At 42.2% G+C, this 27,910-nt stretch overlaps 1 long non-coding RNA gene across 1 annotated transcript in view; it reads right to left on the minus strand.

Annotated features, from left to right (window-relative positions):
* Positions 1-646: 646 nt before the first annotated feature.
* LOC129048736 (uncharacterized) overlaps positions 647-27,910 on the minus strand; it is a 71,020-nt gene continuing 43,756 nt past the window's right edge. The window contains exons 2-4 of the long non-coding RNA XR_008511314.1: positions 9,050-9,200; positions 5,291-5,437; positions 647-3,824 (exon numbers count right to left, since the gene is read on the minus strand). This is a non-coding gene — a long non-coding RNA (uncharacterized LOC129048736). The remainder of the gene's footprint in view (positions 3,825-5,290; positions 5,438-9,049; positions 9,201-27,910) is intronic.

Genomic DNA, 27,910 nt, shown 5'->3' on the forward strand with positions numbered 1-27,910 from the left:
TTAAATATACATACCTTTAAAATAATATATAGATAAATATTATTTTTAAGTGTATTGGCAGGAAGGCAGTGATGACCTGAATTGTCAAAATCCCAAAGAGAAAGAAAATGTTACCCCAACATTTGGAACCAGTTTTCCCCCTCGATATGGCTTGGCTCTGTCCCCACCCAAATCTCATGTTGAATTGACATCCTCAATCTTGGGGAGGGGCCTGATGGGAGATGATTGGATCATGGGGGTGGATTTCCCCCTTGCTCTTCTTGTGATTATGAGTGAGTTCTGATGAGGTCTGGTTATTTTAAAGTGTGTAGCACTTCCCACTTCGCTCTCTCCCTCTGCTGCTCTGCCATTGAAGACGTGTTTGCTTCCCCTTCACCTTGCAACATGATTGTTAAGTTTCCTGAGGCCTCCCCAGAAGCAGAAGCCTGTACAGCCCACAGAACTGTGGGCCACTTAAACATCTTTTTTTAAAATAAATTACCCAGTCTCAGGTAGTTCTTTATACCAGTGCAAGAACAGACTGATACACCCCTCAAGGTATTTTCTGACTTCTAAGAGGCAGCCAAGAGACCCAGAAACTGGGCAGAAAATGGTGGCTAAGGAGCTAAGAAGCTAAGCAGAGCTTCCAGTGGTCATTTTTTGGAAGTTAAAAATTGGGATTAAGAGCCCACCAAGGTGGAAGGACACTGGTAAACACATGGAAGGTCAACATTCCAGGAGCAATGATGAATTGGAAACAGGCTGGACATCACAAAGACTAAAGCACAGATTCAAATCAGTTCAATTCTGGAGGTGATTAACTGACTTGTCTCAATCTGGATTGCCTTCAGAAGCAGAAGCAAATTCTCTCTGGAAAAACGTAACATCATCCAGAGCCTTGAAAGGTCTCCACCATTTTCATGCAAAATTACTGGCATTCAACCTCAAATCATCAGATATACTAGAGATCAAGAAGAAAGGCTGAAAACAAGAGAAAAATAGACAAGAAAAACAGACGAATAGAGGAGCCAGTTATTGGAATTATTAGACATAAATGTTAATATACAAAACAGGTATAACAATGATGGCTATTGATGGCAGTGGTGGCCCATCTGGAGTGGCTGCTGTGAAGACACCGGCTGCAGCAGGGGAGGCACAGCAGGGGCTACATGCTCTATAGAGCCCATGGGAGCCAGGAACAGGCGGGAGCCCTGTCCGCCTTTGGAATTGGCTGGGTGGGAGCCCCACCCCGCTGGATGCAGCTACAGCCACCCAACCATGGCTGCAGACCTGGGCATCTCTGTGCTCTCAGGGACCTGGGAACCCCCCTCAACCCCCACAGGCTTGGAAGTGCCTGCTCCTGCTGCCTGGCCTCTCCCTGCTCCCAGTGCCTGCTCGGATTTCAGAGCAAAGCTGTGGCTGAGCCCAGGTGCTATTGCGACTCAGCTGGGTGTGCACGTGCTCAGGGCAGCACTGACATGCCAGCCCCCTGCTGCCTTGACCCCCTCCAGACTTTGGGCACCAATGAGCATGGAAGGGAGGCCAAAGGCAGGGCTGAGGGTGGCTCGGAGCAGGCCTGCAGGAACCCCTCAGCACAAACAGCCTGCGTGCTGTGGACAACATGTTGTTGGCAACAGGAGGCAGACAGGTTCCTGGGCAGAAAGGGGCATGCCCCACATGATGTCCCACCTTCAAGCAAGGGATGACCTGAAACATGAGGGCTGGGCTGCCAGTTCCGGGTGGAGTTCTTGGCTGGGAGTGAGAACTTATGATGCTTTATCTGGGCCCACTCATGGCTGCCCATGGATCAGTTAGCATGCACTTACTCCCTTCTGAAGCCCACAAAAACCCCAGACTCAGCCAGACTCACAAGGATGTTGGGATGACCTGCCTGCAGATAGGAGCTAAACACTGCAGGTCTCTTTTCGGCTGAGAGCTGGATACTAGTCAGGACGACTTGCAGAAAGGAGCTACCCACTGCATGTCTCCTAAGAGCGGCTCTGTTACTCAATGAAGCTTCTCTTTGCCTTGTTCACCCTCCAGTTGTATGTATACCTCATTCTTCCCGGATGTGGGACAAGAACTCAGGACCTGCCAAATGGCAGGACTGAAGGAGCTATAACACAAACAGGGCTGAAACACTCCCCCCAGCTCACCACATTGCAGGCAATGGAAAGGAGAGAAGAGTTGCAGCCCTTCGTGGAGCTCAGACCTAGGGGGTCCCTGAGCCAGGGCTATGACACCCTCTTTGGGGCTTTGCAGGCCCTGGTGTCTCCAAGATTCCAGGCACCACTGTGTTCCCCTCATTCAGAAATGGGTGCCCACAGTGGAAGCTGCATGTGGTACATCTGGTCCAGCTGGAGCCTCACATGGAGCCAGCACCTGTGCCAGTACCTGGAGCTGCCTGCTCTGCCACAGCAGTCAGCACACCTGGATGTACACAGTGGCCGGACCCCACACTCACTCGCCCACACACCCCTTGCCACCCTGCACCTGGCTTCCCCTTGGCAGGTGTGGGATCAGGGCTGATAGCGTGAGCCAAGCACAGCCTGCCAGGCTGAGTGGGTGGAACGAACCCAGTCGGTGCAAGCAATACTCAGGCAGAAGGCACCACCAGCCACAGAGGTTTCCAGCTGGCAAAGTGACACCCCAAGGATCCCATGACACTACTAAATGTGTTAATACATGTTTAACGCTAAGAATAATGCCTGGTGCATAGTAAATTGATATACTTACTTGTTAAATATAAAAAATTATTTTGGAGTCATGTTCTGTTGGTGGAAAATATCAATCTCTTATTCAATGGACACTTATTGGGTCAGGTAGGTACTATGCTAGGTTCTATGAACAAAAATAAGGGGAGGGTCCTGACTTCAAGATGCTCACAGTGGAATGAAGACAGAAATTTCTCAGCAAAGGAAGATCTTAAAGGGTTGTTCTACAGAACAGAGAGAGAGTAATGATCAGAGGTGAAGTATATTGGGAAAATAGATATAGGTATACAGAATAGACAGGTAAATAATATGGCAGATACTGTGGCCAAAGATATGGCCAGCTGAAGTCTGATGTCTCATCAAAGCCTTTGGGCATTGGTTGGGATCATCTCCCATTCCTGGGGCAGCTAGGACAGTACCCCATTTTATATGGCAGAAAACGGAGGCCCAGAAAGGTTAACGGATTTTCCCTGGGCCAAAGGAGATTTGGCATTGAGGCCAGAACAGCCTTCTGACTGCCAGCCAGTGCTCTTTCTCTTTCCTCATTACAGCACTACTTCAGAATATGTGACTCCAGGCCAAGGTGAAGGAAGACACATATAGCAAGAATCTCTCCAGTAGTTTTCTTTAATCTTCCTTGGCAGTGCGAGTCTATATTGCTTTTTCTAAGACTCAGCTTTTAAAAGGCTGAAGATTCTGATTACTTCCCAGCTCAGGGTCTGCAGGTGTGAGAAACTCTGGCTGAGCCCCTGTCCAGGTAGGAACCCCTCCAGGACATTGATGGGCAGCATGGCTTCATTCCAGGAGGCCAGATGTTAGAGCCATTGACCATCTGCAGCTCGCTCAAGTTTTGTAGATGTGCCCACTGTCAGAGGGCCATGGGAATCACAGGCCCAGGCTCCTTGAGGTTTCCCCACTAGCTTGCTGCTTGGAAAAATGGCCAGATCATAACTGAAGATTTCTGGTTCCTTTGGTTGAAAGGCTCCCATCTCTCCTGGCCCATGTGACCTTCCCTGTAGTTGTCTCCATTTGCTTTTGGCTTCTTTGCATGGAAAAAAAAAAAGGCTGTGCTCAGGAAGCTGTACTCCAAGGGAATAGATAGGACAGCTCAGAACAGCATCATGGCCCCACCTACAAGGATAAGAGCAGCATACCTCAGAATGGCATTTGTGGAACAGTAAGCCTATTGAGTAGATGCCTGCTGTCTCTGTGAATGCATGAGACGGTCTCCTTGCATGGGACCAATGCCAAGTCCTTTCAGGTAGTGAAATGTCAAGCACAGGCTGTGCTGGAGGAAGCTCTCCTGGGAGGGCAGGTGGAGGCGACTCCAGAGTGGGTGGCTGGAAAGGAAAAGTCATCCTGTCTCTGTTTAAGACATGACAGCAATATGAGATGGAGGAACATGAGAAATACCATGGGAGGTCACACGCGTGACACACTTATGCCCCACACTCTGACATTTGTTGGTAGGGACATGCTGGCCATGAAGTCATTACTCAAGTCAGTCTCGTTTTCTTCCTAAGCCATTGATGAAGGAGAAGAATAAAGGACTGGGAGAGCACTCCTGGCTCCAAATCTCCACCTCCCTACTCACCAATAGGGTGATGTGAACCTTAACCTCTCTGAGTTTCAATATCCAACCTGTAAAGTGAGGATTATGATACCTACCCTGACAACTTCAGAGGATTTTTTTTGAGGGGCAAAAGAGCTTGAACTTGTGTGAAAAGCACTTGGTTAACTATAAAGCAGTGATGTAGTCTCCAGATCTGCTGCCTGTTCACAAACAATGTTTCCAACTCACAGAAGGTCCTGGGCCAGAATGTAAATCAATAGTCACAAACACACTTTAGTTCAGGGGACAGTGTTTTTATAGTAAGACTTTCTCATTTAAGGATGTAATGTTAGGGCAAATTCCTCATCTCATTGTGGATCTGGACTTTGAATAGCACTGCTGTAAACACAATACACATGGACATCTCTTGCCTTAAATTTCCTTATCCCAGGTCCCCTGCTCTCCCCTAACCCTGTCAGCCTATCCAACTGTTGAACACTTACTCATTTTTTAAGATACAGCTCAAGCATCTCCCAAGCAAGATCCCTGTAGCAGAACCAATTCCCTCCCCCTTGGGCCTCCCCTGTGTGGCAATTATGAATGCAATATCTGTCCCCCAATTAGGCTGTAATGTTCTTGAGGCCATCTATGCGTTCAGAGACTGGCATAGAGGAGCTTCTCAATGCGTACTTGTCTAGTGAATGAAAGTTAAATTATACAAAGTGTTGTGTCCGCTCTGCCTATTTCTCAGGTGGGTGCCATTAAGTCTGTTGGAGCCTGAACAGCTGCCAGGTGTGGTGATTAAGATACAATCCTGCCTGAAGGCTGAGAAAGGAGCCAATAACCCTTTGAAATTTAAAGACTTTATGGGACTTGATTCATTCATCACACAATTATTAGTCACAACCATGTGGCAGGCTTGCCGTAAGGCACTGGGGATACAACTATGAATTAATACAGTATCTGCTCTTCAGAACATGCAATACCCAGCCTACGTGTGTAGGCATATGCTTATAGAAGGTGGAGTAAGGCCTGTCTCTGGTACCTGGAAGTCCAGCATCATGTGTCCACCCCTTGATGTTGGGTTAGGCAAGCTCTTTGTAGGCTGAGGCGTTAATAATATGGAGTGGGTCAAAGTCTTGATTTCTGAAGAATCCCTCAGAGCCTCACTTGCAGGTGGGAAAAAGGATTGCTATTTAGATGACAGGAGAGAGAGGTTAGGATCAAGGAAGGGCAATCAAAAAACAGGGGTCCAGCAAGGGAGGGCTCAGCCTAGTTCTCAGGCCACAGTACCTTTCCCCCTGATCTTCCTGGTCCTATCTCTAGATGCAGCTCTTGCATTTGGTCCCTCCTTCCTTTGGACTGCCTCCATTTGTTTAGTTTACATCATTCTGGCACTTACTCAGCTCCTTTATAACTATTGGTTTTTATGCCTGCTTCTCCTCCTTAGCTGTGCACTCCAGATGGCACAGACCATATTGCCTTCCTTTTATCTTTGGCCCCAAATGTGTATTTCTTGAATAAATGAATAATTATCTCCATTTATACAAATGAAGACCTAGGCTCAGAAATACTGTGCCCTCTCGACATTACAGGCTGGGTCAAGATGTGAGCTGGATCTTCTGACTCCTGTCTGGGGCTCTTTCCCTGAGGCCCAGCCACACATGCAGGATGGTCCCAGGACCATCATTGGAACACTACTACTCTAGATCAACTTTCCTATCCTGAGAAGTAGAAACTGAGGCCTAAAAGCAGCTTATGGTCTGAAAGTTTGAAAATAATGGCAAACTGAGGGCCTGAATTAAGTTTTCTAGTCTCTTAAGTCAGCAAATCTGGAGGTCATTCTTGACATCTCCTTCACAAGTCATCTCCTATTCAAATTGTTATAGAACCCAGCTAGAGTCCACTTGCCCAGTGCAGTAAGGCTAAACATCCACACAGAGGTTTGCAGCAGGAGAAAGGAAGGCATTTATTTTCAGGGCACCAAGCAAGGAGAACTGGGCAGCTCATGCTTAAGACTCATCCTCCCTGATGGCTTGCAAGTAAGGGCTTTTAAAGGTGGGGAGGAAGAGATTACAGGCAGTCATATATCAATACACAGAGGCTATCCATTGGTTTAACCTAAAAAGGTGGAACATCTCAAAGCAGGGGCTTATAGGTCATAGGTAGATTCAAAGATTTTCTAATTTGCAATTGGCTCAGGAAACAAAGCTTTGTCTAAAAATGTGAGGTCAGAAAAGAATGTTGGTTCTTGCTCAGGGGCATAGCCTTACCTCCAGGTCCCTCAGGAAGAAATTTAGAGCAAAGAACAGAGGTCAGAGTTCAGTTCTCAGCCCTCCCTTATCTGAGGCCTATGTGGCAGTGGGTCTATTTGATGGGGGCCTGGGGTTCTGCAAAACAGCTCAGGGACATAAGTTGAGTCATCTTTAGTTTTTAGAGGGAACATCTCGTGACTCTAATTTCCTTGGCTCTTGTTTTAAGCTATTATTCCCTTCTTGCTTATCAAGTTGCTCATTTACTTCTCAGGGCTACCTGGGTGCCTGGAATTTCCCCTGAATGAACCCAAGATTTTCCTTTATTTCCATGCTTAGTGCTGGGGACAGCAGGCCTTTAAGAGGAGTCCCTACTCTGTCTCAAAATTATTACTAAATCCAGTGGATTCTGCCTCTTTCATGTCTCTCATTTCTCTGTCTCCACTGTCACTGAATGAGGCCTTCAGCAGCCTCCTTCAGCCTTCTCCTGCCCCTTTGACCCCATCATTATCCTCCATACTGCAGCTAGAGTGGTCTTTCTGAAAGGAATACCCAGGCATGCCCTTTCTCTTTTTGTCTGACTTCTCACTTCTCCAGCCTTCTTCTCAGCATTCAACCCCTAACTTAGGGGTTTCCCCAGACTGCATCCCCCTTGCCAGCTCCAGCCTTTAAAACCCTCTCACCCTGCCTGCTCTGGAGTCCCCAGTGACAGTCCCAAGGCCTTGAAACCACATTTTCCTCTGACCAGTCCCTTTGGGTTAATAAACTGGTTGCTCATCTGCCTGGCTTTGATTATTATCTCAGACTCACCCTGATGCCTCTGACAATCTCTCTGGGTTGGTCCAACCTTATCCAAAGGGATAAGGTCCTCATCCCTACCTTATCTTTACCTCACTCTTGGAGCGACTCTAGCCCCTGAGTTATCAGTTTGGGTCTGATCATTTTAGCTCTCACTTGTCTGGAAGGGCTCCCAGAATGAAGGAATAAATGGCTCTCTCCACTTTCTCTCCTACTTCTTACTCAGGCCCCCGGATCCTCATCCTATGCTGTGGTTCTTAGACAGTCCTCCTGAAGCTCCCTCACTCTATACCTATCCTCTCTGAAGTGACCCATTCTCCAGAGTAATATCACCCTTCCTTTCTCTATCCCCAGACCAAAACTTCCCTCTCCAACAGGGTGGCTGATACAGAGAAAGAGTGCAGGCATGGGCCTCAGGAGGCATGGGGTGTAGTCCCAGGTCCTGTCCCTTAGTTCCTATATTCCTGTGTAGCTCCTGTCAGTGAAAGGTTCCTCCTCCTAGAACTGAGGTGAAGCTCAGCAAGACCATAAATGTGACCGCTCTTTGTATAAAAGCTCATGGCTGAGAGCAAAGCTGAAACAGTGGGAGATGGATTTCCAAGCAAGGCTTTCCTCTATCGTGATGCCCTGGGCCTGCCAGTCTTCCTGAATTGAGGACCACCAATCCACTGCTTCATTTCTGTCTTTCCAATGCCTATGCCAAAACCAGGGCTGGTGTTGCAGCCCTCCTGTTAAGAACTACTGATAGAGAAAGTCCCAGCCACAAGGCTGTCCTAGGCTTACAATAAGGCATTTAGCATTGTTTTATCTAATGTGATCTTGGCAACATTTTTATGAGTCAAGCAGGGAAGGTATTAATATCTCCATTCTATAGCCAAGGAAACCAAACTAAAAAATGTGGAAATACTTGTTTACAATCACAGAACTAAATTCAATGCCAGGTTTCTTGAACCTAAAGCTATATTGCTGCTCCTTGTAGACCAAAGTAATACAACCGATGAGGGGACCTCACTCCTTCAGTTTTTCCTTTCCTTCCTACCTTCTTTCCATTTAGTGGAATACTGGGAATAAAAAGAGACAGGCTCAGGGGCATGGGACTTAATCCAAGGTAATGAAAGCTAGCTTTAATAGAGATGCAGATCCCACAAAGAGCTTTGGGGCCCAGGGTAGGGAGCTGGGAGATAGGAACATGCATCTTTCAAAAGGACATATAAGCTCTATACAAACAAATGTGCATAAGGAGGAGAGCAATCATTACCTGGGAAGAATGTGCTTCAATTTGCCCACTTCCATTAGGCTCTATTCTAACTCCATGTGAAAAGCTCCTAAGGGTGACAGCGACAGGGAGGCACCCATTTTCAGTCCCCTCTTTGGAGGCTGTATTGAAGAGTGGCCTTTCAGCATGGTACTGAAGGATGACTAACACCCCTCTTTTAGGCTAACTTGGAGGAATCTAGACCTGTCCCAACAGCTATGATTTAACATCCTTGGCCCTCTGTCATGCAGAAAAGATTGGGGTAGGCATGGGCAGACAGATTCAGGCAGCCCCCAGGTAGCTCTTAACATGAGCCCTAGGCACCAAAAGAAAGGAAAAGGCTCAGAATTTCTCCCTTTCCAATGAATCCCCCATAGTCTGGGCCTCTCAGCCCAGCTCCCTCCCAAACACTCAGCTCCCCGCTCCTCTCTGAGAATCACCCCACCCACTGGCCCCTGGGCTTGGAGCCCCATAGCCTGCCTGAGTCAGCATGTCCTACCTTCATTCATACTTGGTTCTGAAGGGGTCCAGTGATATCAGTAGTAACCCTGAGGCAGCCACTAGCCAGCTTCACTTCATAGCTTTATCTTCAGTTTCCTCTGCCGTAAAACAAGGGAAATGACTATACCTCCCCTGCTCTTCTCACGGGCCTGTTGTGAAGATTAAATGAGATAATTCAGGTGAAAGTGTCTTGCAAATTCTGAACTATAATTATGCTCACAATTATTAATATAGTAGTATGTCCACTGCCTTATTTGGGCCTTGAGATCCAGGGAATGAATCCAGGTGGAGTCTGCAGACCATTTGCAGGAAGTAACCCACAAGGGTCACGGGGATGTGCTGATGAAAATGCACTGACTGACATATTAGGGATAGAGAGTGAAGGGGGCTGCTTTACTCTCAGAGAGGTATGTAACGTAGCATTTCCATGTCTTCTCTTTAAAGGAAGAAAGATGTAATGGAAGCTCCACTGTAATTAGTTCCCTGACCACTTCTGACAATAGCCAAACAGAAAATTCAAATCAGAACTCTCCCACCCTTGATGGTGCAGTTTGCTTTCCCAGAAACACCTGAAATCCCAGAAGGCACCAATTGTTTCTTCAATGCAAGTTTGGCTGCTCAGCAGAAGCACTAAATGGCTGGGAAGAGCCCGTGTTTCTCAGCCTCCCAGAATGGGGCCAAGAAGGAAGAGGAGGCTAAGAAATGGCCATGCCCCTGGAGTTTCATTCACAGAGCTGGGCTGATCTTAACCACTAGAACAGATTCTGTCCATACAGAATCTAAGGCTGTCAGTGTAAACGGACCTAGAAATATCCATTAGTTCCACAGCTTATGGGGCCATCTTTATGAGCCACACCAATTGGGTAGATTTAAGAACTGATTCAAAGGAGACTTAAGTTCAAATCCAAGAACTGTCTCCTAGAAAAGCCTAATAATAAGATTCCAGGATCTAAGGTAAGATACACTGAACTCAAATTCTAACTCACCCATTTGCAAGTTATGGTATTTAGTGTAGTTTTAGATAAGAAGCCACTTGGTAAAAAGTAACAGTATTCACTTCCTTGTGGTGTTGTAAAGAATGAATGAGATAATAAATGCCTGACATTGTAGAAAGTATTCAATAAATTCTTGCGGTTCTGAATTGCTTCACCTAAGAAGCTTACAGCTTGGAAGGTAGATAGACAAGGCACAAGACTATAATTATTTGTCATAAGAAAATTAGTTCAATTGCCCAAGCTAGAAGCCCAAGAGTCATACTTAACTCCTCTCTGTCTCACATTCATCAAGGCCAGTAAGACAGGTCTAACGCCCAAATATCTCTCATATCTGTCCCCTTTTCAAGTTCTCTTCACCAATCAAGCCATTATAATATGCAATATATATTGCAATACTAGCCTCTTTATTCAACAAAGACATGCATGCCTGACAATTAGAGTTCATCATGTGAGATAACCAGTGTTTCCAGAAGGAACCAAACAATGAGGTTCTGAGCACCATTGCCCTTGCTAAATGTATCATTTCAAATAGATGGTTAAAGCTACTGAGCATAGCTTGGAGATCCCCTTAACTTGTGATATAAGAAACCCTTCATGATCTGGTCCCTGTCACTCTCTGTGGTAATTTACACATTTATCAAACAGAAGTATTTGCTGTTTCTTAGACAATCCATGCTCTCTCTTTCTCTCTTTGCATATGTTATTTCCTCTGCCTGATAACTTTCATCTTTTCATCTGGGAAAACACTAATAGCCCTTTGGGCTCAGCTGAAGTGTCCTTTCCTCTGGGAAGCCCACTTTGGCTTCACCTACCCCCACATCAAGAATAGATTAGGTGCGCCTCTACTAAACTCCTGGGACATCCTTTTAATTCTTTCATAGCACTTGTCACACTCAGTTGCCATCAGCTCTCTACTTGTCAGTCTCTCCCACTGTAGATGATGAGTGTTTTGAGGACAAAGACATCTTAACAACCCTTTGTGTACCTGAACTCAGAGCCATGCCAAACACATGAACAGGTGATGTCAATATGTCTCATTAAATGACTGAACTTTGGGGAGAGCATATTAGGTCTTCTGGAGTTCCTGCAAAGGGCTGTCTTTGTGAACTGTGTTAGAGCCTCTGCTGATTTTTTTTTTTTTTTTGAGATAGAGTCTCACCCTGTCACCCAGGCTGGAGTGCAGTGGTGCGATCTTGGCTCACTGCAACTTCTGCCTCCTAGGTTCAAGCGATTCTCCTGCCTCAGCCTCCGGAGTTGCTGGGATTACAGGTGCATGCTGCCATGCCTGGTTAATTTTTTGTATCTTTAGTAGAGATGGGGTTTCACCATGTTGGCCAGGCTGGTCTCGAATTCCTGACCTCGTGATCCACCCACCTCGGCTTCCCAAAGTGCTGCAATTACAGGCATGAGCCACTGCACCCAGCCACCTTTGCTGATTTTTATAACCAGGGTTCAGTGGGCAACAGCAACCAAGTGTGAGTTTACAGCCAAATCAAGGATTGGACTGACTCAAGGCTGAAGTTCAGTATTTGTAAAACTAGGTCTATTTCCGATTTGTCCCTATGACTGGGAATAGCTCTTGATTTGGCAAGTGAAAGCCTAGGTGTTTTCTAGATTACCTCCTGCTCAGCATGGTGAGATTGTTGAAACTCTGCTTAAGCCAGCTTCTTATCAAATGCTTTCTGCTTGGTTTAGCAGCATGACTACGTGCTACTTATGCATAGACAAATGTTTTGAGAAGAAAAATATCTCCTATTATTATACTCACTTCTTTGTGCTGCCTTCTCTCTTAATCCCTCTCTCCTTTGGTAACCCTAAGCTCCAATTATGCCCAAACCTCTGCTTAGCCACCACTTTCTGCTTGGTAGCTTAATGTCTCATCCTAAACTGATTATAAGCTAGCAAATTCCTTGAGAAGGAAAGGAGCATAGAATGTCAGGCTAGGCTCACCTCAATGAGTTTCCTTTTGTCTCAGACACCTTACTTGTCCCCTCAAGTCCTGGCTTCCATTGGTAACACTCTAATGCCTTCAATCATATTTAAAATCCAGCTTTTCTGCTGTTTGTTTGTTAGTAGGAGGTTTGGTCTGTTGTAAATTAGTCTGATGCAACTGACACAGCTGAAAGTAAAGTCAGTTGTTTCTCTTAAAAAATCCACATAATGGCCGGGCGCGGTGGCTCACGCCTGTAATCCCAGCACTTTGGGAGGCCGAGGCGGGCAGATCACAAGGTCAGGAGATCGAGACCATCCTGGCTAACATGGTGAAACCCCGTCTCTACTAAAAACACAAAAAATTAGCCGGGCGTGGTGGCGGGCGCCTGTAGTCCCAGCGACTCGGGAGGCTGAGGCAGGAGAATGGCATGAACCCGGGAGGCGGAGCTTGCAGTGAGCCGAGATCGCGCCACTGCACTCCAGCCTGGGCGACAGAGCGAGACTCCATCTCAAAAAAAAAAAAAAAAAAAAAAAAAAATTCCACGTAAAGGTTTTTACCTAAAGAGAAATTCTAGTTAGGTCTTAAGATGATAAAAATGCAGCTGAATCACATAGTAAAGGTTCAGTATGAAGCAAATTCAATCATATACACTTAGGGTTAGAGAGGGAGAACAACCATTTAAATATTGTGGGAAAATCTTCTACCCACTCTATTTAATGAAGATATGCTTCTGATTATCAGATAGGAGACATAAATCTTTTGTTCCCTCAGTCAGTTTCAGTGCAAACTACTTGCCATGCTGAATGTGATTCTAGAATAAAAAAAGACAGAACAAAATGTTTACACAACATGACCCCTACAAGCCAGTTGTTTCATCTTGTGTTTTACTTCTGTACAGTTTGTAACTGTTGGCTTGGACTTAATAAAAATGGTATCTCAATTTCCAACATGATACCTTTATAAACGAGTTTCTATGCTATTTTGAATTCCATGCAATTTTCACCTTGCACGCTAACTCTCAAGGTCTACCTGTGTGTCCATGTAACTCTACCCATGGGGCACCCATTTTTCTGCTCTAATTACCTTGCAGTCCCTCTGCTGAAGCAAAGAACTTTTATGGGAGAAGGGTCATCATGCCCTTCTATGAAGAGTATGAGATGAGAGCCACCCTCAGGAATAAAAGGAGAGGACAAAAATCCAAAGGCATTTTCTGTTTCCATGTCAACATGGAGCCAGAGGCTGAGAAAAACAACTGAAAGACACCTTAATTTTTGTTAATCTCTCACATTTATCTTTTTGATGTTTTCTGCCTGCTTTCATTGGGTGATTAAAATTTTTAAAGGCCTCTCTGGGTGGAAGGAGAAACTCAAGGTTTGGGTAGTAGCAGTTCTGAAGAGTATCAGTAGCAAACTGAGTGTCTGGGGCCTGTAAGGAGGAAGGAAAAGAAGGAAACCTCAGCAGTAAGCCTGGGCTTCATCAGGTGGTACCTTGATATCTGTGCATTTATATTATAATCCTATAAATCTGTACTTAAAAATAAAATTTGATAAGCTGTTTCAGATGGGAGCAACAACTTTATGCGTGTTATAAGAGAAATTTTGCTTTTCTCTTGAGAGGGAGGCAGGAGAAAAATGAAAGAATCATGGAGGGATGGGTAGGGGAGATGGTGAGAAAGAGCCAGCAAGGTGGAGAGAGGATAGGACAACATAACTGGAAGGACCTCTGCTACTCCATGTGAAGGTTTGCTGAAGATCATGTTTGGTAGTATTCCCTCTAAAGCTCTTGTATTAGTTTGCTAAATCTGCCATAACAAAGTGCCACAAACTGGGTGGTTTAAACAATAGAACTTTATTTTATTGTCAGGACGTGATATCAGTAGGATGGCAAAATAGGAGTTCACCCACTCATATTCCCCAATAACAGCTAGAATTCTGCACCCATTCACGGACAAAAGTCTCCTTGTGGGAGCCTTGCGATTTAGTCACAGCCTACCTCAGCCATAGACTAGGGCAGTAAAGTAAAGAACCATCCAGTCATCCAATGGGAGGCTTCCCAGAGGTCTGCAGGAAACTACACCCATCAGCACACCTGGTAACAGGCCCACTGGCTGTGAATCCTGAAATGAAGCCTCACCTTAGCATCAGCCCCAAAGACCAAGATCCTGGAGACAGTGCAGGCCACCCAGGGGACAGACCTACCAACTGTGATCTCCACTATAAAACTAGCATCAGTCATGTGACTCAGGCCCAACCCAACTCAACCACTATCCCAGAGGCAACCTCATCAGCCCAGAGACATAACAGAAAACAAATTTAACTTGCCGAAACTAGTCTGTAAAAACTGAAAGAAGAGTTCACTTCAATTGCACAGACACCAATGCAAAGATACATGGATATCAAAGAATCAGACATATACAACACCACCAAAGGAACTTCATAAAGCTTCAATAACAGACCCCAAAGAAATGGAGATACACACATTGTTTGAAAAATAATTCAAAACAATCATCTTAAAGAAGCTCAATGAGGCTGGATACAGTGGCTAATGCCTGTAATCCCAGCACTTTGGGAGGCTGAGATGGGAGGATAACTTGAGCCCAGGAGATTGAAACCAGCCTGGGCAACATAGGGAGACCCCATCTCTATAAAAACTACAAAAATTAGCCTGGTATAGTGGTGCCTGTAATCCTAACTACCTGGGAGGCTGAGGTAGGAGGATCATTTGAACCTGAAAGTTCAAGGCTGCAGTGATCCTTGATTGAGCCACTGCACTCCAACCTCGGTGACAGACTGAGACCCTATCTCAAAAAAAAAAAAAAAAAAAAAAGAGAGATGCAAGAAAATATAGACAATTAAATAAAATTAGAAAAATAATTTATGAACAAAGGGAAAGGTTGAAGGTTTTAATAAAGAAATAGAAAATATAAGAAGAACCAAATAGAAATCCTGGAGCAAAATAATTCAATTAAGAACTGAAAAATTCAATTCAGAGTTTCAACAACAGACTTGCTTATGCAGAAGAAAGAATTAGTGAACTTGGCCAGGCACAGTGGCTCACACCTGTAATCCCAGCAGCTTGGGAGGCCGAGGCGGGTGGATCATGAGGTCAGGAGATCGAGACCATCCTGGCTAACATGGTGAAGCCCCGTCTCTACTAAAAAATACAAAAAATTGGTTGGGTGTGGTGGCGGGCGCCTGTAGCCCCAGCTACTCAGGAGGCTGAGGCAGAAGAATGGCGTGAACCCAGGAGGCAGAGCTTGCAGTGAGCCAAGATTGAGCCACTGCACTCCAGCCTGGGCGACAGAGCAAGACTCTGTCTCGAAAAAAAAAAAAGAAGAATTAGTGAACTCAAGTACAGGTCACTTGGAATTAACCCATTAGAGGTACAAAAAGAAAAGGAAAACACTGAAAAAGAGTGAAGAAAGCATAAGGGATCTACCCAACACCATCAAACATTTGAGTATACAAATTATGAGATTACTCAAAGAAGAAGAGTGAGGAAAAGGGACGGAAAACTTATTTAAAGAAATACTACCTGAGAGGCCAGGTGTGATGGCTCATGCCTGTAATCCCAGGAATTTGGGATGCTCAGGTGGGAAGATTGCTTGAGCAATCTTGACCAGCACAGGAAACATAGCAAAAAATTACAAACAAATAATGAAAGAATATTTAAATAATAATGATAATAAAAGAAATCCTATTGGAAAAGCTTCAAAATCTTGGGAGGGACATATACATACAGATTCAGTAAGCTCAAAGGACCTCAAGCAAGATAAATTAAGAAAATAATACTCTGAGATACATTATAATCAAATTGTCAAAAGTCAAAGACAGATAATCTTGAAAGTAGCAAAGGAGAAGAAATTCATTACGTATAAAACATCCACCATAAAGCTATCCAGATTTTTCATCAGAAACCTTGCAAGCCAGAGGGAGTGGAATGACATATTCAAAGTGCTAAAAGAAAAATAATGCCAACCAAGAATGCTATACCTAGCATATCTATCCCTCAGAAGTGAAGAAGAGACAAAGAATTTCCAAGACAAACAAAAGTGGAAGGAGTTCATCACCATGAGTCTGCCCTTACAAGAAATGCTAAAGAAAGTTTTTTGAGTTAAAGCAAAAGAATAGGTAGCAATATGAAAATATATGAAAGCATAAAATTCACTAGTAAAGGTAAATACATATAAAATCTAGAATACTCTAATACTGTGAAGGTGTTGTGCAAATCCCTCTTAACTCTAGGATAAGAGTTAAAGAGACAAATGCATGAAAAACAGTGATAAACTTCTGATTAATAGATACACAATAAAATAGAGATAAATGGCATCAATAGTATAAAATGTAAGGGAGAGAAGTAAAAGTTTAGAGTCTTTGCATGTGATTGAAGCTAAGGTACTATCAGTTTAAATTAGGATATTATAATTATAAGATATTTTGTATAATCCTCATGATAACAATGAAGAAAAAAACCTCTTGGCTCATGCCTGTAATCACAGCACTTTGGAAAGCCTAGGCGGGTGGATCACCAGAGGCCAGGAGTTCAAGACTAGCCTGGCCAACATGGTGAAATCCTGTCTCCACTAAAAATACAAAAATTAGGCCAGGCGCAGTGGCTCACGCCTGTAATCCCAGCACTTTAGGAGGCCAAGGTGGGCAGATAATGTGGTCAGAAGTTCGAGACTAGCCTGGCCAACATGGTGAAACCCTAATCTCTACTAAAAATACAAAAATTAGCCAGATGTGGAGGCTGGCGCCTGTAATCCCAGTTACTCAGGAGGCTGAGGCAGGAGAACGGCTTGAACCTGGGAGGCAGAGGTTGCAGTGAGCTGAGATTGTGCCACTGCACTTCAGCCTGAGCAACAGAGCAAGACTCCATCTCAAAAAAACACAAACAACAACAACAACAACAAGCCTCCCCCACTCCCAAATTAGCTGGGCATAGTGGTACATGCCTGTAATCCCAGCTACTTGGGTGGCTGAGGCATGAGAATCACTTGAACCTAGGAGGTGGAGGTTGCAGTGAGCCAAGGTCACACCACTGCACTCTAGCCTGGGTGACGGAATGAGACTCTGTCTCAAAAAAACAAAAAAGAAAGAAGAAAGAAAGAAAAAAGAAAGAACGAAGAAAGAAAAAAGGAAGAACGAAGAAAGAAAGAAAGAAAGAAAGAACCTCTGATGGACGCACTAAAGATAAAGAAATCAAAGCATGCCACTACAAAAGATACAAGAAATTACAAAGAAAGACAACGAAATTGGAAGAGAAGGACAAAAGAACTACATAACAGTCAGTAAAATATTAACAAAATACCAGAAGTCCTTACCTATCAATAATTAATTTGAATGTAATGGATTAAATTCTCCAATAAAAAGACACGGAGTGGATGAATGGATAAAATAAAAACAAAGATCCAACAATATGATACCTAGAAGAGACCCACTGTAGCCTGAAAAACATACTAAGACTGAGAGTAAAGATTGTAAAAAGATATTCCAGGCAAATGGTATCTACAATAGAGCAAGGGTGGCTATGCTTATATCAGAAAAAGGCGACTTTAAGTAAAACACCGTATAAAGAGATAAAGAAGGTCTTTATATTATGGGAGGTCAATACATCAAGAGGGTATAACAATTTTAAATATATATGCATCCAACATCAAAACACCTAAATACATGAAGGAAGTATTCATAGATCTGAAGGGTGAGATAGACTGCAACACAATAATAGTAGCAGACTTCCATAATCCACTTTCAACAATGTACGGGTCATCAACACAGAAAATCAATAAGAAAACAGAGTACCTGAACAACACCTTAGACCAAATAGACCTAACATATATGTATATAAAATATTCTATCCCAGAGCAACAAAATATACATTCTTCTCAAGCACAGAACATTCTCCAGAATAGATGATATGTTAGTGAGCAAAACAAGTCTTAACAAATTTAAGAATATTAAAATCATATCAAGTATATTACCTAGCCATAATTGAGTGAAACTAGAAACCAGTTACAAAAGAACTTTTAGAAAACTCACAAATACACAGGAATTAAGCAATATGCTCCTGAATAACGAATGGGTTAAAGAAGAAATTCAAAGAGAAATTAAAAAGTATTTTGAGACAAATGAAAATAGAAGCACAATGTATCAAAACTTATGGGATGCAGTAAAAGCAGTTCTAAGAAGAAAGTTTACAGCAATAAATGCCTACATTGAAAAAGAAGGAAGATCTCAAATAAACAACTTACTTCCTTACACCTGAAGGAACTAGAAAAAGAAGAACTAAACCTAAAATCAGTAGAAGGAAAGAAATAATAAAAATCAGAGCAGAAATAAATGAAATTGAGAGAAGAAAGACAATAGAAAAGATCAATGAAACTAAGAGATGATTCTTTGAAAAGTTAAACAAAATCAACAAACCTTTAACTAGACTAAGAAAAAACGAGAGAAAACTCAGTATCAGAACTTGAAAAAGGAGACATTACAACTGATATCACAAAAATACAAATGATTATAAGAAACTACCATGAACAATTAATTGTATGCCAACAAATTGGATAACCTAGAAGAAATGGATACATTCCTAAAAACATACAATCTGCCAATACTAAATCAAGAAGAAATAGAAAATTGGAATAGATTAATAAGTGAGATGATTGAATCAATAATTAAAAAAAAACTCCCATCAAACAAAAGCCCAGAACCAGACGGTTTCACAGCAGAATTCTACCACCAAATATTTAAAGAAATAATACCAATCCTTCCAAAAAATAGAAGAAAAAATACTTCCCAACTAATTATCTGAGGCCAGTATTCCCCTGATACCAAAGCCAGACAAGGACACTACAAGGAAAGAAAATTACAGGCCAATGTCTGTGATGAACACAGATGCAAAAATCTTCAAACTAGCAAACCAAATTCAGCAGCACATTAAAAGTTTAGTATAATATAATCAAGGGATTTATCCCTGGGATGCAAAAATAGTTCAACATATGCAAATCAACAAATGTGATACATTATACTAACAGAATGAAGGACAAAAACATATGATCATCTTGAGAAATGCAGAAAGTGAATATAACAAAATTCAACATCTTTTGATGATAAAAACTCTCAGCAAATTAGGTATAGAAGGAATATATCTCAGTACAATAAAGGATATATATGAAAAGCCTACAGTTAACATGGTACTCAATCATAAAAAGTTGAAAGCTTGGCTGGGTGTGGTGGCTCATGCCTGTAATCCCAGCACTTTGGGAAGCCCAAGTGGGTGGATCACCTGAGGTCAGGAGTTTGGGACCAGCCTGACCAACATGGAGAAACCCCGTCTCTACTAAAAATACAAAAATTAGCCAGGCGTGGTGGCGTGTGCCTGTAATCCCAGCTACCTGGGAGGCTGAGGCGGGATAATTGCTTGAAGCCAGGACGTGGAGGTTGCGGTGAGCTAAGATCACACCATTGCATTCCAGGCTGGGCAACAAGAGCAAAACTCCGTCTCAAAAAAAAAAAAAAAAAAAAAAGTTGAAAGCTTTCCCTGTAAGATCAGGAACAAAACAAGGGTGCTCACTCTCACCACTTCCATTCAACATAGTACTGGAAGTTCTAGCCAGAAAAATTGGACAAGAAAAAGAAATTTTAAAAAGAAAAGCGAAATTGTTTGCTTGCTGATGACATGATCATATATAGAGAAAATTCTAAAGGCTCCAACAAAACATTGTTAGAACTGATAAACCAATTTCATAAAGTTGCAGGGCACAAAATTAACACAAAAAATCAGTAGTGTTTCTTTAACAAAAAAATTATCTGAAAAAAATTAAGAAATCAATTTCATTCACAATAGCATGAAAAAATACATAGGAATAAATTTATCCAAGCAGTTGAAAGATCTGTTTGTTGGGAACTATAAAATATTTATGAAAGAATTTGAGGACAACACAAATTTTGTCTGTTCATGGTTTGGAATAATTAGTATTGTTAACATGTCTACACTACCCAAAGTGATCTACAGATACAAGGCATTCCCTATTAAAATTCCAATGTCATTCTTCACAAAAATTAAAAAAAAAACTAAAATTTGTATGGAATTGCAAAAGACCTTGAATAGCCAAAGCAATCTAGAACAACAACAACGACAACAAAAAAACAAAACAAAGCTGGAGGCATCACACTGCCTCACGTCACAAAATCTATTCCAAAGCGATTGTAATGAAAATAGAATGGCACTGGCATTAAAAACAGAAACATTGACCAATGGAACAGGATAGGAAGCCTAGAAATAAACTCACATATTTATGGTTAATTGATTTTCATCAAAGTTGCCAAGAATACACAATGGAGAAATAACAATTTCTTCAATAAATGGTGTTGGGAAACAGGACATCCACCGCAGAATAAAATTGAAACTTTTTTTCACACTATATTAAAAATCAACTTGAAATGTATTAAGTATTTAGACATAATATGTGACACTATAAAACTACCAAAAGAAAACATCGGGGAAATGCTCCATGACATTGGTCTGGGCAAAGATTGCTTGAATATGACCCCAAAACTACAGGCAGCAAAAGAAAAAATACACAAATGAGACTGCATCAAACTAAAAAGATTTGACACAACAAAGGATACAATTGATGGAGTGAAGAGACAACCCATGGATTAGGAGAAAATATTTGCAAACCATATATCTGATAAGATGCTAATATTCAAAATATATGAAGAACTCAAGCAACTCAATATCAAGAAAGCAAATAATTCAATAAAAAATGAGCAAAGAAGCTAAATAGGCTCTCTTGAAAGAAGATATACCAATAGTTAACACATATATGAAAAAATTCTCCTTATAATTAATCATCAGAGAAATGCAAATTAAAACCACAATGAGATATCACCTTGCACCTGTTAGAATGGCTATTAATGAAAAAGACAAAAGATAACAAATGTTGATGAGGGTATTATATATACCACATTGGCCAAAGGAACCCTTGGCATTGTTAATGGGAATGTAAACTAATACAACCATTATGGAAAAACAGTATGGAAGTTCCTCAGAAAACCAAAGATAGAATTATCATATGATCCAGCAATCTCACTTCTGGGTATACATCCAAAGGAAATGAAATCAGTGTGCTGAAGAAATATCTGCACTCTCGTGTACATTGCAGCATTATTTATAATAGCTAGGATATGGAAACAACCTAGATGTCTATCATCAGGTGAATGGATAAAGAAAATGTAAGTATACACACACAATGAATATGGAATATTATTCAGCCTTTAAAAAGGGAGAAATCCTATTATTTGCAACAACATGGGTGAACCTGGAAAACATTATGCTAAGTGAAATAAGCCAGGCACAGAAAGACAAATATCGCATGATATCACTTATATGTGGAATCTAAAAATACTGAATTCATAGAAGTGGGGAGTAGAATGATAGTTACCAGAGGCTGGGGGACAGGGGTGTTTGGGAAAAGGGGAAATGTTGATCAAAGCGTAGAAAGTTTCAGTTAGACATAAGGAATAAGCTTTAGTAATCGATTGCATGGAATGCTGACTATAATAAATAATAATGTATTGTGGATTTCAAAACTGCTGAAAGAGTAGATTTTAAATATTTTCACCACAAAAAAATGATAAGTATGTGAGGAATAGAATTAGCCTGTTTTAATTATTTCATACTAAACATACATCAAAACATCACATTTTGCCCCATATATATACACACAATTATTATGTATCAATGAAAAATAAAACTAAAAAAGAAATTTATCATCTCTTGGTTCTGGAGGTTAGAAGTCAAAGACCAAGGTGTCATCAGGACTGGTTCCTTCTGAGGTCTGTGAGAAGGAACCTCTTCCCCTCACTTCTGGTGGTTTGCTGGAAATCACACATTCTCTGTGTTGTGGAAGCATCCCTCTGATCTCTGCCTGTATCTTCACATGGTATTCTCCCTGTGTGCATGTGTGCCTCCACATTTCCCTTTCTGATAAGGACACTAATCATATTGGATTAGGGTCCACCCTAGTCACCTCCTTTTAACTTGTCTGCCTCTGTAAAGACCCTATTTCTACATAAAGTCATATTCTGAGGTGCTGAGACTTAGGATTCCAACACTTCTTTTTGTGGGGGGCACAAGTCAACACATAATAGCCCTACTCTCACTCCTTGCCAAAGAGCAAGGGTTTTGGGGGCTGGATTTTAGTGGAACTCCCATGGCTAGGGCCATATGTTGCAGCTAGAGAGAGCACGTGCACAAGCAGGAGCTCAGAGGACAATGGGCCCACAGACTAAGAAAACGTGAGGAAGTCCTCGCATGTCCACTAGCCATTGACAAAATGGTGTTATAGAAAACATTTCAGAAAATCAATTTCAAAGCACATGTCAAAGTTTCATTACAGTCTTACTGCAAGTGAAAGGGCCACTAGAAGGCCAACTCAAAGATTCACTTTTGTCAGGGACATTTTATAGGACAAAAGAACGATGGATTATTATTAAGCTAAGACGCAAAAAGAAATGATTTTTCCCCCGTAAACAATTGCCTAAACACTGAGACAATTGACTGACAGAACAGGTGGGTGGGTGGATGATTAGATTCCCAGAACAAATCTTAATCTCATTAAACTTAATCAGAAAATTGATTAAGTGTTTTATCAGGAAAGCTCATTTCTTCTCAGAAGTAGATTTTGAATTACATCAACTAAAAAGGTTCTGTCCTAGACTAGATTTAGAATGTTTTTTCTCTTACAGGGTTTCAAACCTTTTTGCCCCCTGCTGACATCTGGGCTCCATTCTAAGGATCCCATGTCCCAGTGGCATCTATTCCATAGAAGCACCACATAAGCACCTCCATAGGAGCAGCTCCTGTCCATCCTGTCCTCACTCTCCAAGAAATGGGAACTGTTCTCCCTTTGCAAAACCCAGACTCCTTCTTTGGGCCCAGTATGATCACCCTCACTTTGTCTCAGAGAGATCTCTTCTTGACTCACTCCCCTCCATCCACACCGACCCCCTTTCTATTCTTCAGAACTGTCAAGCTCTTTTGTGTTTTGGGCTTTTGCACTTTCTTGTCCCTCTGCCTGCAGTGTCCTTCCACAGAGTCGGCTCCTTCTCACATTTGGGGCTCAGTTCAATGGCACCTACTCACAGAGGCTTTCTCCAGCCAAATTACCTGTCTTGTTTTATCCTGCTTACTTCCTTCATGGCACTAAGCAGCACCTACCCATATGTTGTCACTTACTCATGCCCTTTTCTCTTGTCTGCATTTCCTACCAGATTGTTAGACGCACACAGGCAAGAAATCTGTCTGCATTGTTCATTCCATTGGCCAAATGGTCTGTAACATATAGTAGACTCTCAATAAATTGTTGGTGAATCTTGAAATGTTGAATTCATATATATTGGTGAACACTATAAATGTATGGGGGACTGTGGCTCAGAGAGTTAGGTAATTGACATAAGATCACACAACTTTAAGTGGTGGAATGAAGAAACTGATTTGACTCACTCCAAACCCTCTACTCTTCTCACTCTTTCTCTTTGTCTTGTTTATCTCTTAATCCTAGGAGTTCTCAATCCTTCTTTGTTGTTAGCTATCCTCATTCTGTGGGCCTGACCATGCAAGAGCTAGTTTACCTTGACCTAGAGGACACAAATCCCTTCTGATGCTTTGGGTCCCATGGACAGCCCAGTTGGCTCTAAGCTGATTGCCCTTCCTTCCAAAGCACAACATGCTCACTGAGCTGCCCCAAAGCATCTCTTCTTCCCCACCTTAGAAGCTCTTCATTCCACACTTGCGCAACAATCATCAAACACCTCCTCTGGGCCAGGTCTGTCCTAGGAGCTACGATGCTGTCCTTGCTTCTCCTAGTGAGGCTTTCTGTCTCTGCACTGCTCCATCCGATTTCCTTTTTAATTTCTCTAAACATAAATAAGTCAATAACATTTTCTATCTTTTCTCTTATCAGCCCTTTTCCTGCTGAATCTCAGATCCTGCTCACACCTGCCTATTCCTGTCCCTGGGTTAGGCAGAAAACAATCTATCCTAGCTCAGTACAAGCATTAGCATATCAAAAACTCCAGGTTACATTGTGGTTACTCCCACTCAGCACAGCACCTGAGACTCAAATCCCAACAGATGTTGAGGCAAATGGTTGCATGTATTAAATTTGCATATAAGGAGCCTGGTGTGATACAGACACACAAGCCCTATAACAAAATCTCCCCAACCTTTCTCTGCAAACTCCAACCCAAAGGTACTGAGGAGGCAGGTTGGACTTGCCTGGCCTTGCCTTGTCTCAGATGCTAGTCCAGGACAAGTCTAAAATTAGCCACACCCCCTCCTGCTGCTAAAACTCAGCTGGAGCAGTGGCAGCATGGGGCCCAGCTACTTTTAGAAACCATTTCTTTGTGGCTTAGTGCTGAGCAACAGAAACAGGTGATGGAAACCGGGCCCGGAAAGAAGAGCTGGATCAAGTTTAGAAGCTGGAATCAGGATGCCAGATCCAGGCACCAGGGATGCAAATCCAGGCTGATGTGGTCACGGTCAGTCAAGGAGAAACAGCTCAGAAACAAGCCGGAACTGTCCATAGCTCTTATTACAATGCTGAGGTCAGGCAGAAGAGGTGAGGAGTGCAGAGACAGAAGGGAGCAGATATTTATTGGTACACACTGCATGCCAGTTGACTTATATATGGCATCACATTGAGCCTCATTAGTAGGTACTATTATTTCGCCTCTTGTACCATTAACTAAATGGAGTGTCAGAGATGGTCAGCAACTTAGCTAACGTCATACAGCTAGTCAACGGCAAAGCAGGGATTCAAACCTTAGCCTATTTAACATAAAGCCTGACATTTTTCTCTATGTTGTCTCCAGGAGTAGCAGGGAAGTGGATTTCAAATGCACCTACAACCCAGGAGAATGGCCCACCAATTCACATCATCAATATTTCTCACCTTGGGTCAAATCCTAATCACCTGAGGAGCCTGGAAAAAGATACCAGTTTTTGGACCTCATCACCCAGAGGTTCTGAGTTAATTATTCTGGGGTGGGGCCTTGGAATAGCTATTTCACAATATTCACAGAGATTCTTTTGTGTGGCTCAGGTCAAGAATCAAGCTGTATGCTTTGTTGTTGCCCAGCTCTCTTGGGCAAGCTGGAGAAGTAGGGTGGCCATATTTATTTATTTATTTATTTATTTATTTATTTGAGACGGAGTCTTGCTCTGTGCCAGGCTAGAGTGCAGTGGCACAATCTCGGCTCACTGCAAGCTCCGCCTCCTGGGTTCACGCCATTCTCCTGCCTCAGCCTCCCAAGTAGCTGTGACTACAGGCGCCCACCACCACTCCCAGCTAATTTTTTGTATTTTTTAGTAGAGACAGGGTTTCACCGTGTTAGCCAGGATGGTCTCGATCTCCTGACCTCATGATCCGCCCTCCTCGGCCTCCCAAAGTGCTGGGATTACAGGTGTGAACCACCGTGCCCGGCCAGATATTTATACTTAACTCACCTGGGTTCCACAGCAGACAGATAGAACAACTGGCCAGTGACGGCACATTTCCACAGAGGCTTCTCTGGTTGAAGGTGGTCTCAAATTCTGAAACCAGGTAAGGAATTAAAACAGCATTCCCACAAAGAAAGATCAGAGGCCAGGAACCTGGGATCTTGGGATTTTGTAAAGAAGAAATGTTCAAAGAAGGCAGGAATAGAATCAGTGCCACCTGTCATTCTAATGTGTCACTGTACCCCTTTCTCCAACCTGCTGCTAGAAACCTCTAAGGAAGAAAAGAGTCCCTCAGTGTGGCAGATGGGGCTCCACCAAGATGAGCCCACCTCTGCACTCAAGGGTGTCTGCCCTCAGAGGCTCAGCTCACAGCTTCCACACACATTGGCACCTAATTTTGTATATTTGCTGTCCTTTTGTTTCTAATTGTTTCAAGTTTAATTGCTTCAAGTACTGTCCTGTCTGAACTCCCTTGGAGGACAGGATCTGTGCCATGCAGGAGATAGAAACTGACATCTGAAAAAGCTCTGCTATCCTGGCTATTACCTCTTTAGGTCCTCTTGAATGCATACCGGTGTCATCTTGGGAACTTTAAAAAACACAAATGTCTGTGTCCCAATCCCTGAGAATGTGATTTAATTAGTATGGGTTGTAGCATGAGCATGAGGACTTTTCAAAGCTCCTCAGGTAGTTCTAATATATACCTAAGGTTGAGAATGAAAATTTGAAGAATAACAAGGCACTATGTAGGAAAGATAACAATGGTATGTCTGAGTGGGAAGAAATGGGTTGGCCTGATTTATTTTTGCTAATTTGTATTCTCCATGTATCTATGTTGATTATTTAATTTTTAAAAGGAAAACTAAAACAAAAATTAGGCTGAATGAGGTATTCCTAAGCTGTCTACTTTTTCTGGGATAGATCACTGATGATAAACTATACTAAATTGGGATGAGTCCTGGTTAGACACTACTCTCACTCATTTACTATTTATTGAGTGACTACTATGTTCCACATGAGAGACACTGGGCATATAACAGTGAATTTCACAAGCACAGTCCCTTCATTTAGTGGGGAATATTAGCCATCAAACAAGCAAATATTGTACTCTGACTTCAAGGATATGTTCTAGTAGGTACAAACTTCTGAGTATTATACATTGTTTTGCAAGTAACTATTACAAAAATTGCAACTATCTGGTCCTGTGCCCAAGGCAGGCAATACTTATTGATTATGTCACCCTTTTCTGCAGAAGCTCCATATCTTATTCAGCATTACTAGGAAAAGGGTGAGATGCAAGATAATTCATAGCAAAGAGCTATAAATTATTTTGTAGAAGATAAACTAAGTGACTCAAAATGTAACCGGAGCTTTTGGTATGTCCACATAGCTCTTTTGAACCAAATCTCTTATAGATAACAACTATAAACTCTGGACAAAATATGAGACCAACTGGTTGAAGACACTGGAGAGAGAACAAAAGCAAGCAGAAACTAGAGGAGAAATAACAGTTGGGAGAAGAGTAAGTTTTATGAGGTGAGTTTTCTGATTTATAGCTTTTAGTCTAAGAACAGGGCCTTGAGTGCAATATACAAGGCAGAGAAGAAGCTTTACATTTCACGAATAAGCTAGATATCTGACTGACCCTTGAGGCACATGTGTAAGGAACAGACTTTAAGAAGCCCAGGTAGGGCTTAAAAAAACCGAACTGAAATTTCAGTTGCTACCAGGGAAGACAGAGTTGTGGAGTTTGTGTTCAGCCACTTTAAAGTCCTAATTAAAGAAAAGTCAATACTCCTTAGGAGAGCGTGATAGAATTCAGGCTTTCTACAACATATCATTCATCATAACAAGGATATGCTCCAAAATTATCCAACATAAAACAAAACAGGAAAACATGACTTGTTTAAGGAGAAAGAATAATTGACAGGGACCAACTCCAAGATGACCTAGATGCTGGAATTAGCAGACAAGAATTTTTAAAAAGTCATTGTAACCATGCTCAAGTACATAAAAGAAAATGTGTTCACAATGAATATAGAAATATAGAATACAGAAAATCTTAGCAGAGATATAGAAACTATAAAAAAGAACCAATAAGAATACGAGAACTAAAAAAGACAATATCTAAAATAATAATTCAGTGGATGCTCTTGACAGCACAAGGGAAATGAAAGAATAAAGAGTCAATGGACTAGAAGATAGATCATTAGAAATGATCTGGATAGATCAGCAGAAATGATCCAGATTAAGAAACAGAGATTTAATATTAATAAATGTGCAAAAACTTAGGGATCTTTGCAGCAATACCAAAACATCTAATATGCGTATAATTGAAGTTCCAAAAGGAGAGGAGAGAGAATGATCCAGAAACTAATTTAAGTAAATAATGGGTGAAAAGTTCACACATTTGGTAAAAGACATATAT

The sequence above is a fragment of the Pongo abelii genome, chromosome 9 (genome assembly GCF_028885655.2).
Source record: "Pongo abelii isolate AG06213 chromosome 9, NHGRI_mPonAbe1-v2.0_pri, whole genome shotgun sequence".
NCBI lineage: Eukaryota > Metazoa > Chordata > Mammalia > Primates > Hominidae > Pongo > Pongo abelii.